The sequence below is a fragment of the Molossus molossus genome, unplaced genomic scaffold, assembly GCF_014108415.1.
Source record: "Molossus molossus isolate mMolMol1 unplaced genomic scaffold, mMolMol1.p scaffold_m16_p_1, whole genome shotgun sequence".
In the NCBI taxonomy this organism is placed as follows: Eukaryota; Metazoa; Chordata; class Mammalia; order Chiroptera; family Molossidae; genus Molossus; species Molossus molossus.
This window is the reverse complement of record NW_023425344.1, coordinates 66,155,683-66,171,025: the sequence shown is the minus strand read 5'-3', so window position 1 is coordinate 66,171,025 and position 15,343 is coordinate 66,155,683. Positions and strand designations below refer to the sequence as shown.

The 15,343-nt window shown below is 37.4% G+C and overlaps 1 non-coding gene across 1 annotated transcript; it reads left to right on the top strand.

Annotated features, from left to right (window-relative positions):
• The first annotated feature begins 6,659 nt into the window (after positions 1-6,659).
• LOC118622523 lies at positions 6,660-6,796 on the top strand. The gene has a single exon (XR_004958077.1). It is a non-coding gene; the product is annotated as a small nucleolar RNA SNORA29 (small nucleolar RNA).
• Positions 6,797-15,343: the final 8,547 nt, after the last annotated feature.

Below are 15,343 nucleotides of genomic sequence, written 5' to 3'. Positions count from 1 at the left end.
CCACAGAAATCCAAATGTTTCCTTTATTGCCAGTCATTTATTTAAACAATTATATGTGAAAGATCAACCCAAGGCTCACACTTCATATCAAATTATAATTGTGCTTCCTAGACCCTATTACTTAAAAAAAAAAAGTGTGCGTGTGGTTGAGAGAGATGTTTCCTGTGGGAAACACATATTCAGTTGTTAAATGGTAGTTGTTTGTGAATACCCTTTGTCATGATATAAGTTTAAACAGGTAAAAAATTGAATTCAGCCCTGGCCAGTTTGGCTCAGCAGTTAGAGCATCGGCCTGCGGTCCAGAGAGACCGGGTTTCGGTTCCTGCTAAGGGTGTGTACCCCGGTTGCAGTTGGTTCCCAGCCCTGGTTGGAGTTGTGCGGGTGGCAACCACTCGATGTGTCCCTTTCACATCCATATTTCCCTCTCTCTCTCTCTCTCTTCCTCTCTCTCCCTCCCACTCTATCTGAACAAAAAAATGGAAAAAATATCCTTGGGTGAGGATAAAAAAATTTAATAAAAAATTGAATTCAAGTGTTCTTTACCAAATTCAATTAAAAATGTGGGTGACAGCCCTGGCCGGTTTGGCTCAGCGGTTAGAGCATCCACCTGCAGTCCGGAGAGACCCGGGTTCGGTTCCCGCTAAGGGCACGTACCTCGGTTGCAGTTTGTCCCCGGCCCTGGTTGGTCATGCGGGTGGCAGCCACTCGATGTGTCCCTTTCACATCGATGTTTCCCTCTCTCTCTCTTCCTCTCTCTCCCTCCCACTTTGTCTGTACAAAAAATGGAAAAATGTCCTCGAATGAGGATAAAAAAAAAAAATGTGGGTGACAGAATTTATATGCATGTGTGCATGAACAATGGACATGGACAACAAAGCTGGGGACAGGGCGGGGAGGGAGGGGGAGGGGGGAATCAGTGGGGGGGGAAACATCTGTAACAAAAATAATTACATAAAAAAAATTTTTTTTAATTTTTTAAATGTGGGTGATTATGCACTGCTTGAAACAAGTAATTTTAGCTTTTATGCAGGTGTCCATGTGTGTTTGGAGAAAAGATGTCCCTGCAAAATTTCTTCACCTATCATATCCTCAGAATAAAGCAATGTAAAGATAAAACAGACAGTAGAGATTCCTGACTTGTCTTGACATCCAATATTATAAGATATCAATATTACTACTGTAAACTGAAAGCAAGAAAATTTATCATAAGAGAAAATGTGTTCTCATTTGAGCTCTTCTTTGGAAACTACTGATACAGTAAAAGTTAGACTGCAAAAATATATAAGACACTATAATAGAAGTTTTCTAAGGTCTAAAAGACCTTGTCACCCACTTTATTCTACTTGAAATATTTGAAAGAAAATAGAATGGTTTTGTATATAGTTTCCTACATGAAATAAAAACATTAGTGCAATTTTCTTTGATTATTTCTTTGAATAATCAGAAATTTGAGTCTTATCTGTGATAGTCACTGAGAGAATGTACCCTAAGAACTTTCTCTGAAGTATCCTTATGGCAGAGTTTGTTTTTCATCTGAATAATCCTCTCTGATTAACTTCACAATTGTATTTATTCCTATTCTAAGCTCACTGAGTCGCTTGTTTTTAACCAGACCACATCATACTGTGTTATGTCTGAATAATTAAGTTCAATTTGATTAATCAAAGTATAATTATTATTTATAATTTTTTCCAACAAGGAAATCGTTTTAGAAATTATTTCAAAGTGTAAAATACTTTTATATGTGGCTCCAAGGAAATGTCATGAAAAATCTTAACTAATTACAAACCAAGTTTCTGTTTATGAATTTGCTGGGAACAGTGACATTGTATTTGGAGGTATTAATTAGACCTAAATTACCATTTTAAATGTTTTGCATGTTTTGGAATAGTGAAAAGTGATTTTAATGCTAAAGACACTACCTAAGTATTTACTAAATATTTACTAAAAATGTTTTATTTGAAAATAATTTTTATTTTGAAATGAAAAGCATTATCTAAAAACAGAAATTTTGGAAGAGCACATTTTTCTATCCATTAAGGCTCCCTCATGTGTCACTGCTCTAAATGATATGTTATAGAAGCACTTTAATATTCTTGGTGGTCACGGTTTTTAATTGTGGGTTGTGATAAAGACATTACTCTAATGCCAACCAAAGGGATGAAGTTATTTTCTCAGTAATTAGTCTTTAATCTTATCTCTGTGTAATTGAGAGACTTTATAAGTTGGAGTTTCTAGTCTGGAAACAATTATTCACTTCAGCTTTGAGTTTCATGACTCATATTGCCCATGACCATGAAGGCATTAGTAATACAGCTTAAATACTAGATGCGCATAGAGACTCTGGAAGATCACACTGCTCCTTGACTTCTTGCTCCGAGGGCCATCTGAAGCGAAGGTAATTTAAAAAGACATACAGTGTCATTTGGAATGATTCTATTGCACTAGGTACAGGATGTAAGATATTCTCGTGTTGGACAATTTAATAATTTCTAATAGTTCTAGTAACAAAGGAAAAAAGAAATTCAAGGGTTTGAATCTAAGGAAGAAAAATACAAAGGAGAGATGTGAAAAAGGAGGAAAAGGGGGATGAGTTGCCTAAATTCGGGCAAAATCAAATAGCACAAAGGTAAATCTGATTTCAGTTTCAAATACACATGAAATAGTTGAAGAGTGATTTATCTATAAAGACAGCTTCAGATGGTAGGGACAAGTCTTAATAAAAGCATGATGAGGTTGATTTTTCTGTCAAAAAATCAATTCTAGAGTTCACTGATCTGGTTGGAAACTCACAAGGTAAGTTAATTTGACTTAAATATGATTGAAGACCATAAGAAGGTTTGCTTCCAGTATCAGCTGGCCAGTAAAGACGACATCGATTTGCTTTATGGAATCTATTCAGATTGTCTACCAATCCATTACACCTTACAAGATTTTTCCCATATCATTTTGTACTTGAGGAATTATGATTGTCAGTGACAGCATCCAGACCATGCGAAGCCCTGGTGAGTCTCACCGGCTTCATAGAAGCTCAAGGTGGATATATTTGTATATTACATAAGAAATCTCGTTAGAGCCTGCAGACACCTCCCCAGTACTGAGCATGATATGACACTGGTGTATGAAGATTTGTGGGTAGAGATAACAAATCCAAGTAACTTCAGGGACCAAACGGGTATAGCTGGAGCTGTGACATGATGAGGACAAGTAGGAAGTGTGTGCACTGTGATGAGCCAGAGGACGCGTGTCTGGCCTAAGGCGTTCAACGTGTGTAGGTTTACAAAACCCGAATCTAGAGGCGGAATTTAGCCTGCCCGCGATTTCAACACCGCTAACGAAACCTTCTGTTTACAATGGGAATAGAATTTAGGTAGGAAAACTGAAATGACCTCCTAACCCTTCCATTCCAGACTCCTCCCCAGCATGAAGTTCCTCACCCTGGCCGGCCTCTTGAGCACGGCCGCCGCCCTGCCCATCGTGAGTACTGCCCGGCTGCTGTCCACCCCGTTTCTCTCCGAGAGACAGTATTTCTGGGCTACAATGCATTTCCTATATGTTTCATTTCACAAAAGAGGCAAGTGGAGTCCGGGAAGGTTGTAGATGCAGAAATGTCCCGTTTTTCCCAGCCCATGGGTCTTTCCAGTACAAACCCCAGCAGCACGTGCCTTCTGCTAAGTGTGTGACCTTGAGCAAGGGGCTAACCCGTGGCTTCCCTGCCGGTAAAGTGAGTTATAGAACCTTGTGCGGATGATAAAAATGCATCTAAAACACTGAAGAGTCCTAACTGGAGCATAGGAAACTCTCAAATAAACTTAACAATATAGAGCAAACATTCTGCAATGACCTAGGTCTCAAATACACAGTTTGAATTGAGCTTCATTTACAATACCCTTACCCGGGACCGTCTCATGTTGACTACAGCCAAGCTTTCCACATCTATGCAAATGAGATTTCCGAGTCTAATCTGTGTTTATTACAGTCGGAATATGTAGGACACCAAGTAGGCAAGAAGCCCTGCTCCCTGCACTTTTTTTTTCTTTTTTCTTTTTTGGTAACAAAGGAGTTTTTAAAGAAGTGAGAGAGCTTTCAAAATTTGTGTTTGGGGATAACAAAATTTAAATTTGCACTTCCACACGCCCTTCACTTTGAATTTTTAAATGCTGAGAACTATACTGAGAACACTGTTGATTCAAAGATAAAGAGGCTTACAGTATGTAATTAATCTGAAAAAATGTGAATAAAAAAATGTGAATAAAAACTTTTTTTGGAAATAAGTTTAAAGGCAAAAAGTGCACGTTCTGATCCCTGGGTAGGATTAACTCAACTTTTCCTTATTAGATACTCAACCTCGTTTTATTTCAGAGGTGAACTTACTTCACTGATGGGTATGATGCTCAGGAGGGGCTTGTTACCGGTTCTCGGGTAGAATTAAGTCTCTTTGTAATGAGTTGCTTCACCTTATTGCTTTTATTGTTTTACAAGCTTGAACAATCTGGAGGCAGTTCCAGTGGTCAGGTAAACTTCTAGTTGTATTTACAAATGATATGTTCTTCATTTTTAAAGTTTGCAATTGTCTGCAATCATTGGCATTATGTTTCTTTTTAGAGATTTAACTTTTACCCACCACAAGGACTACCATTTTTTCCTCAGTTCCCATTTCTCCCACCTCCACAACTGCCCCCGGTAAGTGTGGGTTTGGGAAATCGCAAATTGTGAGATGTATTTATTATTTGGATAATGACTGTGAAAATTTCCAAATCTTCATGCAGAAATATGAAGCTTTCTGAGGTCACCAGGCATCAGCCGCTCACAGTGCCCTCCCCACTTAGCTTGTGGTGGCGTGTGGCAAGGGGTTAGCAAACTTCCCCCAAAGCTTCAGTGGCTTCTTCCAATGTCTCCTCCACTTGTCATCAAAAAGGTGTTTATACTGAATTACTTTAACTATGATGGGGCCGATTACTCTCACAAAGGGAATACTTACCTCTTTCTATAATACCCAGTCTTTTTCTTTCTTTCTTTCTTTTTTTTATTAATTAATTTTTGTTACAGATGTTTCTCCTTTTTCCCCCACTGATTCCCCCCTTCCCCTCCCTCCCTGCCCTTTCCTCAGTTTGTTGTCCATGTCCACTGTCCATGCATACATGCATATAAGTTCTGTGGTTTATCTCCCCACCACCCCCTCTTCTGGGGATTGTCAGTCTGTACCCCACTTCCACGTCTCTGGGACTACCCCCTTCCTCAGCCCAGTCTCTTTCTTTTTCTAAATCACACTGTTGCTTTCTTTTCTCTACAAGGCTTTTTCCAGCTAAGTTTTTCTCACAGGTCAAACAATATAATTAGTTCGCTCTTCTTACTGGACCTTCTCCCATCTTCCTAATATCTGGATTCTTATAACACTTTTTAATTAAGACTAAAACAGTACTAAATACCTAATAGGATTGCCTTTATTCTATATGTAATACTGTTGTTGGTACAGAAAGCATTCATTCGGTTGATATTTACTGAGTGTCTACTGTGTAATAGGGTCTATAGAAAGGGCTGGAAATGCAAGAAGTGTAAGTTCACAGTCTGCTGAAGAAGAGAGATTCATAAATGAAATAAGAACTGTGATTTGGTAAGTGCTTCTAGATGCCAGTACAAAGCTGACTTAGGTGGCGGCTCAAAGACTTCGTTCCCAGAGGAGATGGCATCTGAGCCAGGTCATGAAGGAGAAGTAGGTGGGGCAGAGGGAACTGCAGATGTGTGGGACAAACCCAAGAAGGACATGCAATTTGGGGGACGTATGACTAGTACAGTGAGCCTGCAACACAGGTTGACAATGTTAAATTTGGACAGTATTTAAGCAATGATTTTTTTGTGTTGTTTTTTTTTTTTATCCTCACCCGAGGACATTTTTGCATTTCAGATAGAGCAGGAGGGAGAGAGGGAGGAAGAGAGAGAGAGAGAAACATCGATGTGAGAGAGACACATCGAGTGGTTGCCCCACACACGATCCCAACCCAGAGCCAGGGACAAACTGCAACTGAGGTACATGCCCTTAGCGGGAACCGAACCCGGGACTCTCTGGTCCATGAGCCGAAGCTCTACCCGCTGAGCCAAACCGGCTAGGGCAAAGCAATGATGTTTTGAAAAGTTCACACACATTTTAAAATAACATCTTCCTCAACTCCTTATCACTTAAAATATTTTTAAAATATAAATACGATTTTGCATAATTTTGTTTTTATATCTAAATGTAACCAACACCTTTCCTTTGCTTATATTTAATTTCAGAGTGTTTATTTCTCAACTTTAAGTAGGCTTTTGGAAATCTGTCACTCAAGTTACAGTCCTCAATGGAACATTCTCTCTTCTTCACATTTTCACAAGTCCTGAGTCTTAGCCACTAAATTTCTAAGTTCTTGCATTTTAATTAATTGCTCATTATTTTGGTTCTCGTCAAATCTAGGTGCATTGTGACATTCAGTAAGGTTTGTTTTAAATTAATGCAAAATCATAAAGTCTTGGTTTATAATTAGAATATAAGAATGTCTGTTAACATCTTATTTATAAAATTATGTAAACCCATGTGGCAAAAAAAAAAAAAAAAGTCACAAGTATTTTAAATGAGGACCCTTCCTTCCACCAGGGGGCAGAATATTACTAAATATCAGGCAGAATTTCCCATTTGACTCACATTTTCTCCTAATAATAGATTATAGGGGCTATGCTATGGGGTAGATTAAAATTGCCCTGATTTGAAGAGGGGAGATGTTTTTGTGTCCTCCTCCTATATGAAATGGCTGAACAGAAAAAAAAAGAAAAAAAAAAAATCAGGCAAAGAATAAACTGTAGGGAAACTGATTTGCAAGAATTATGAACATGTAGAACAGAGTACTCGGCTTTAGGTTTGACTAATTAAGCAAAATAAGCATATCTGTTGAAAGAAAAAAAATTATGAAGATTTAAATCTAACTAAGCTCCACCAATTAGAAGGTGGGCTCCCTGAGAGGACATAATTGCTCAATAAATTCTGGGTGGGAATGGATGGATGGATGGATAGATGCATAAATGAGAAGAAAGCCAAAATATGTCACATTTTATTTTATCCCCAATTCACTTTTTTCTTTCTTTTTTAGATTCCAATTCCTCTTCCTTTTCCTTTTCCATATAATCCAAACCAGGTAATTATACTTAAGTTCCCTTTTCTTAAGTATTTAAATTAATACAAAACAAAACCTGAAAAGTCTTTAGATTTAATCAGAGGGGAATTTGATACCAAGAATTAATGGTTATCATCCTCTCTGGGGGATTATTAATTACTGGTATTTTGTCTGACTCAAGTCCTTTAATGTACAAATCTCACATATCCTTGAAAGCTGAACTACCAAAGACCTGAACTTTTCTTGATTAGAGGGAACCTAAGAGACCAGTAGAAAAGGCACTGGAAGTCGAATAACCTGGGGGTGCAAGCTCTGCCATTTAGTACTTTGGAGTAAACTCAGATTCCTTTCGTTGTCTGTGGGAGAGGTCTTCATCTCCACCATTGCCAGTGGGTGTGGGCTTCTTGCAATATCGCAAGAAAAGGAATTTTCTGAGACTCCTACAAGAGCATGAGGTACTGTAGAAAGCTTTGTTTCTGTGGAATCAAACCCCTGAGCCTCCAAGGTCCCATTTCCCTTCATCCCTCCAAGGAAGAAGTGTAGCCGTGGCTTCCGCAGAGCTAGAATCAAAGCCAGTGTCCAGAATTTTCATTCCTTATTGGAGCAGTGTCCAGCCCAGCCTCGGGCTAGCTTAGTTTGTGTTCCCTGCTGCAGTCCATCTGTACATTACATGTGGGGTCTGCAGGGCCAAATGGCTATGAAGGAAACACAGACAGGAGCAAAGCCAAAGGAACCATAGAGCCAAGAGAAAGCTAAGCACCAAGAGCCAAGGGCACCAGCTCCTTTGTCTAGAGATTATATATCGCCAAATTTTGGTGGGCTTACAGTGGCCCTGCCCACTCTGGCATTCCATGGTTCCCCAGGCTAGATTGATAGGCAAGTGCCTTCCGTACGTTACCCCAACTCACTGTGCATGTGCCCATCTTCCCCTTTGTCCAGTGCCTTCCCCAGTGATTTTCAGGGAACAGGCCAGTGGTTCCCTGGGGAATGTGAAGTTGCCACTTCCAGGTGAAGCTGCCGGAATGATGGTGCCTATAATTTCTGGCCTCCCTTTTGCTCCTTCCTATTATTAATACTAGCTAATTACAACAGTTCCACTTTGAGCTTTACTTTCTTCCAGAGTACGAAATAGTGAAAATTGTTTATTTATAAAGTCCATTTTACCTCATAAATTGTATGCTTACATTTGCCATTAACAGAAGAAAAATGCATTCTTTTTTTTTTTTTTTTATATATTTTTACTGATTTCAGAGAGAGGAAGGGAGAGGGAGATAGAAGCATTGATGAGAGAGAAAAGGCTGCCTCCTGCACACCCCTTACTGGGGATCAAGCCTGCAACCCAGGCATGTGCCCTGGCCAGGAATTGAAATGGTGACCTCCTGGTGCATGAGACAGCGCTCAACCAACTGAGCCACACTGACCGGGCAGAAAATGCATTCTTATTAAAATATAATCTTTTATAGCCTTTGAACTAGATTTAAGGTTATGGTCATGGTATAAAAGGATTACCTAAATTTTACTTTTGCCCGGCTAGTGTGGCTCAGTGGTTGAGCAATGACCCAGGCACCAAGAGGTCGCCAGTTCGGTTCCCAGTCAGGGCACATGCCCAGGTCGTGGGGCAAATCCCCAGTGGGGGGCATGCAGGAGGCAGCCAATCAATGTTCTCTCTCATCGATGTTTCTATCTCTCTCCCCCTCTCTTTCTCTCTCTCTAAAATCAATAAAAGAAAAAATTTTAATAAAATAAATGTTACTTTTGACAGAATTTTATTGAATGAGGAATAATCACATATGACAAGATTGACTCAGTCACAAACCAAGAAATAAGTTGTGTACATGATAGCAATTTTTCCTAAAATGAGAGGAAATGACATTCAAGTTCACTTTCATAAAGATGTGCTCCAAAATACAGCCTTTTTCCAACCCAGTAAATAGAAGTTTAATGATCTTTCCCCAAAATCCCTGCTACGTCTGCAGCCCACAAAGAAAATGGGGGAGTTGGCTATGGAGATTTATTTAAAATATGAGTGAATATGAATTTCAATGACATAATTTTAGAAATGCTAAGAATTCTAAAAAGCATGTTTTCATTAACCAAGCTAATATAAAATGTGTAACACAGAAAAGATAGATAAAATGCTGAATTACACTTCCTTGACTATTTTATTGTTTACTTTATTTTAGGTCCTGACACCTAATGATCTTATAACGGTAAATATATTCTAGCCTGTTAATCTATAAGGTTTATAAAAATATTACGTTCAACACTCTACATAATATGAGCCAGTTCATCATGAAAATTACTGTCTTTATTATTCCATTCATTTGGAAACAAAATAAAGCACAGCTGTTAAGTTCAAAGACAAAAAACAATCTCGATGCCCGCCAACATTTCTACATTCATTTATTCAATTCACCCAAACTATAAATCAACAAAACAACCTCTTCTATCATTGATGAGGATGAAAGTGAAGAGTCAAAAGACTTAGTAGTTACAAAATAAATTGCTTTAGGAGAGATGAAGTAGACTTGATTATTTCTTCACCAACAAAGCATTAGCATAAACATATAATACAGTAAAGATCATCAAATCTAAGTCTCAGCAGACAATTTTTTTACTGACTTGCACATCATTCAACTTTTTAAGGAGGCCTTTTATTGATATAGTAAGTTACTCAGAATCTCAGTTCACAAAAACAGAGGAGAAACACGTGGAGTTATAAAAGATACTTAAATTCTATTTTGTACTCTAAAAAATACTTTTCACATGCAAACATTTTCTGAAACCAAGACACATCTCACAGCAGATACACACATCACCTAGGATCTCCTTTCTCTTTAAATTGCTCTCATTAAGTGGTACATTGTGCAGTTACGGTATCTTAGAATCAGGGACATGCCATATTTTATAAAAATGTCAGAAAGTTAGACCCAAATCATGTGTGTGCCTGAGATAAAATTTTCAAGATTCTTCAATACAATTTAAATTTAAAGTCTACCACCTTGAAGGTCAAACAGGTAGCTTCTGAACCTAACTAAATAAGAACCTGAGTCTTTTGAGTTAAAATAGCTAAATGCTCTTCCCACAACCCATTGTTTAAGCAGCATTCTAGTCCAAGTCCAAAAGGAAAGTAAAAAATTCTAGCATATTTCTAACTAAAAAGGTTATAGAAAACTACCTTCAATGATTAATGATTAAAGATGGACTTATTAATTACATCAAAACATGGCTAAAAGAGCACTGGCCTATGGTTAAAAAGCCAGATTCTAATCTCATCATTACAATTACATTATCTATGTGACCTTGGGTAAATATGTATTTGCTCCAAGGCCCCTTCCAGTGAAAATACTGACTCCTCAGACACATGACGCATTCGAATTACCTAGATCTGAACACAATCCCTATTTATATTTTATTTTTCTGAACTTTTTGAAAGCACTGTTTGTTGGTCACAACCCATCTTGGAAAGAATCCTGACAGAATAATTTCTAGAAATGCCATATCTTCATGGTCATAAGATTTTTGTTTTCTCCCAGTGATCAGTCAGGGAGCAGGAAAGAGTCCTGAGAACAAATGTGACCTCAGGGCAAGGACAAGCAGGGGCAGTGTTTAATCTCACAACTCTACAAAAGGTCTGTCTCTTGGGCAGAGAGGTCCACCCTTGGAGCAAGCTGCCAGTCCCCTACCACGGAAGGGCTGTGTGGAAGCTCAAAGCAATGCTTTTCCAGTGAAACTGGTTGTGTAAGCAAACTCTCGGAGCAAAGGACTCATAGTTGTCCTAAAATGTCTGTTCAAGTTTCATTCGCAGGGTGAATTTGCGTAATTTAAGCAAGCACTTGGATGGAAGTGTACACAGGGAGTTTCTTAACCACGCTCATCAGTTTTCTAGCTTTTAGATATAGTGAATACAGTTCCAGAAAAGTGACAGGGAAATATTTCTGTGAATTAAGGGGTTTTATTTTTGTGGTTTATTAGCATTTATTAATACCAACAGCATTAAGTGAAACAAGCAAGTCACTAAATAGGCAAGATGTTAAACTGTCTCTGGTATTACAGGTGGCTTTTTTTTTTTTATTTTAATTTTACCACTTTCTTCATTTTTTAAATTATAGTTGAAAGATTAAGAGAATTTAAATCTAGATATTGCTTATTCATTTTAAAATCATACAAAGAAAAAGACTAAGCAGTAAAATGGAATTAATTTTTCATTAAAAACAAAGCTTTCACATAGAAAATGTTTTAACTTATCTATATACTAAGTTGAAAATAAGTTTAAAAGTAAATCCTGGGGGGTGGGGGGAGGAACATCTGTAACAAAAATAAATAAATTTTTTAAAAAAGTAAATCCACTGACAGCACTGATCATTGATTTTACTTCTTTCACAGTTAATCATTTCTATTTTGAACCAACTCTTGGTAAGTGTATATTAACTTTTAAGCTATTATAAACTACAAATCTACTTAATGAACTTATATCTTTTTATTTTTTTATTTTTAGGGCTTCCTTGGGGTAAGACTTCATTTCTATGATTATATTGATAAAAGTAAGTGACATTTAATCTCAGAAAAGGTAAGAATGATTCTTGAGAACCATAAAATCCTATGGCCAAATTGAACCCAACTAATCTACCCAAATTAGAGCTCATGAATTATAAACTCAATTTCCTCCCAGATCTTTAGATCAGAATTTCTGCAGGTCTAAAAAAGTATTTTCATAATACCCATGGTATTTGACAAAAATTCAGTTTACAAAAATATATGCAACAATAGGTTAAGAAATTTCAAACAGTAAATTTTATCTCAAGCTTATTGTCATTTTATGGACAATTCAGTCAGTAGTGAGCAAAGCCTGCAGTGAAACTACCAAATCTAGAAACGCTGACCTCAAGGCAACTTACCTCCTAACACAAAAGCATCAGTTCGCTTGGTGGAAAGACTGCAGACCTTGAGACTTCCCCTTTGAGTCTCATGCAAGTTTGTTTTCACTTAGAATATATACAGCCCTGGTTGGCGTGGCTCAGTTGATTGGAGCGCCATTCTAGGTACTATAGGGTGGCCAGTTCAATTTCTGGTCAGGGCACATACCTGGGTTGTGGGTTCAATCCCCGTGGGCAACCGATCAGTTTCTCTCTCTCTCTCTACCATTTCCCTCCTCTCTCTGAAATCAATTAAAAGACTAAAAAAAAAAAAACCTCGAACACAAAGAAAATACACACATACACACACATGCATGCACACAAAATACACCAAATTACCTTTTTTAAATATCTAAATTAATGTCCATTAAAATTGTATGCAGTATGCATTTATTTTAGTCTACCTAGAGAAAAGCCAATAAATCAAAACACTCTCAATTCCAATTTTGATAAAGGAATTGGATTTTACCCAAGTTTTCCTTCTGACAAGTTTCATTGCCCTCCAGTGCTTATTTAGTGTTTCCTACCACTTTAAATGTTCTCATCAGGCCATCAGGAGCCAAGTAGGAGGAATTAAGTCTATGTTGTAGAAAAGGCAGTTGAGGATTCAATTTATCAGCATTTAGGTATAATAGAACCACGTTATTTTCTACCTCCTAAAATACATGATTATACTAATCCTAATCCATCAGCAATAAAATAACCCTACTATGGGAGATATGGGTGGAGGTGAAGAAGAAATTATAGCAAAAATACCTTCATATAATAACTATAATCTGTATTATTTGACAGAAATAATTCTCTCACTACTATGTCAGAAGTCATATAAGGTTAGTGAAATCTCCTTTCAAACACAAGTATACATTTTAAATATTTTTATCTTAAGAGTTTAATAGCTTCAGATTGTGTACATATTGGTAAATTAATAATATGATGGAAGTAGGTGTAAATAAGACCAAATTAATACAAATGCTTTCTTCAAAGGATGTTATTTTAAAACCAGTTTATTTATTAAAACTTTGCAAATATTCTACAATATACCAACCACTTAAGTCTTTATATTGTAAAACAGAGGAGCATTTAGCCTCTAAAAGTGGTTAGAATTTTCAAGTGCTCTCTCTAGCTACCAAATATTTAGATTTTTAGTTATACTCTATGTAAGTTTAGCATATGCTTCTATTTGAGTTTGAAATGTTTTCAAATCTCAAGAACACCTACCGGTAAGACAAACACGATTATTTATCCTTAGGTTAAGATATTATCAAATAAACTGTCTTTGGGCCAAATTACGCAAACCATTTACAATGCTAACCAAGTCAGATATGGCTTGTAATGTCAAGTCACAAACCATAACTGTATTACATATGGATAACATTACTATTAAGTAATAGATAATCTTCTAAACTGCATACTTAAAGTAACAAATCATACAAGCTTGACAAACTTAGTAGGGAATAGTCGACAGTGTTTTGGAACCAGGCAGACCAGGATTCAAATCCTAGTTCTGTTCCTTATGGAACAAACCTTGAGGCACCCTTTCTAAATACCATTTCATCTGTGCAGCGGGAATACTACTAATGTCACAGGACTGTTGTGAAGATTAAGTGATATAATGTAGATTCAACAAATGGTAATCTATTATGACTATTTTACTAAATGCCTTTTAAAAGCAAAAATATTCCTTATATCTAAAATATATGAAAAGCAAATATGTAAACAATATTGCCTTGTGATACAGGAGAAGATATTCCTCCAGAAATGTCTTAAACTAAAATTTTACAGATGGTAAAATTTTCTATTACAGATGGTGCTGGATACTTAGTTATCAGAAGATTATCTACTTCTATCCTATCTATAATTTATAGTTGCACTTTGCATACTTTGTAAATGTTCCAGTGAAAACTCCAAAATGCTACAAAGAATGTATTCTCTATGGAAACCATGGGCTTTGGTCATTCTTTAAATAAAGTTTTAATGTAACCTAGTCTCTTTACTAACATCAGTTTAAATGTCTGAAAACTACTAAACATAAGTAAATGTCATTCTTGAGGACATTGCTCAAACTTCCTCAAGAGCTTTGTGCGCCACATCAATTTTAGAGAACTCTATCCAGTGCCAGAAAGAAGCAATTCCTCTCTGCCGACCAGTAAAAGTAGAATCACTCTTTCATTCTACCCCTCATCTGATGAACATGTCACCCTTTTCAAGCACAAGTCCCTTTTTACATGCCCAAGAACCAGGATTTTATAAAAGTAATACTGTACATAAACCTTCTAACTCTTCCAGAGGATTTGAGGCAAATATCCTGAAGCCAAACATTCTAATGTTCCACAGCAAAATTGACAGTCACACTGGGGGGTGGGGGAGTTTGCTTCCTGTCAATTCAGTTCAGTTTTAACACCAAAGGAGTTCTGGCATTAAATAAATAAATAAACAAACAAGTAAAAATCCAAAACCTTTCATTTACCTTAGCCCTAGATCTGTCCTCCAGCTAGAGTAAGCCTAATACTGTGTTCAAATGTCTGGAAAAAAGACAACCATATCTCTATCCTCTAAACCTTTTTTTCCAAATGCCCATCTAGTGCAGCTGGAATGACGGTGGAATTAGGACAGACCCCACCTCAGGCGGGCAGAGGCTGACATCATGGGACTCTCCCAAAGGGCGTCTTGGCCAGCACGTGCTACACGTCCACTGAGCAAGGCAGTGCTATTTTCCCTCCTCCTCCCTGCTCCCAAGGGCACCCAGAACACCAACTCTTGTCCTGTTCTCTGGGATTATAATGGTCAGAGTGAGTCCCTCAAAAGCCTATTTCAACCCTTCATAAGTGTTGACAAAAGTACTAACCCCTAAAGACCTCCCTCTGTCAGTCTCATTTCAATTCCTTTTTGAACACCTATTTTAATTAATGTTTAACATACACCGTTACAGTAGAGCAAAATAAATATATAATTTAAATTACTAATTTCCTGGACATATTTTTACTTTAGAATTTTTAAAAATGAGAACATAAGATTCATTGATCTTTACTGACTAAAAGGGCTGAAATTTTCTCTTAAAACTGAAGATTCTAAAGACAAGAATACATCAAGTTTCCATTTTTGGAATCAGTTTCAACGAGATCACACAAAGCAAAACGTGAAGCAAATAATCAGCGATAACTGATTACACGCGGCGGTGCTGCTCCGGGAGGAACCTGCTGGGGCCGGAGCGTCCTTCAGACCACGAGCAGCCAGGGAACGGAAGAACGGCTGACAAACAGGAACAGACAGACAGCAGAAGTTACG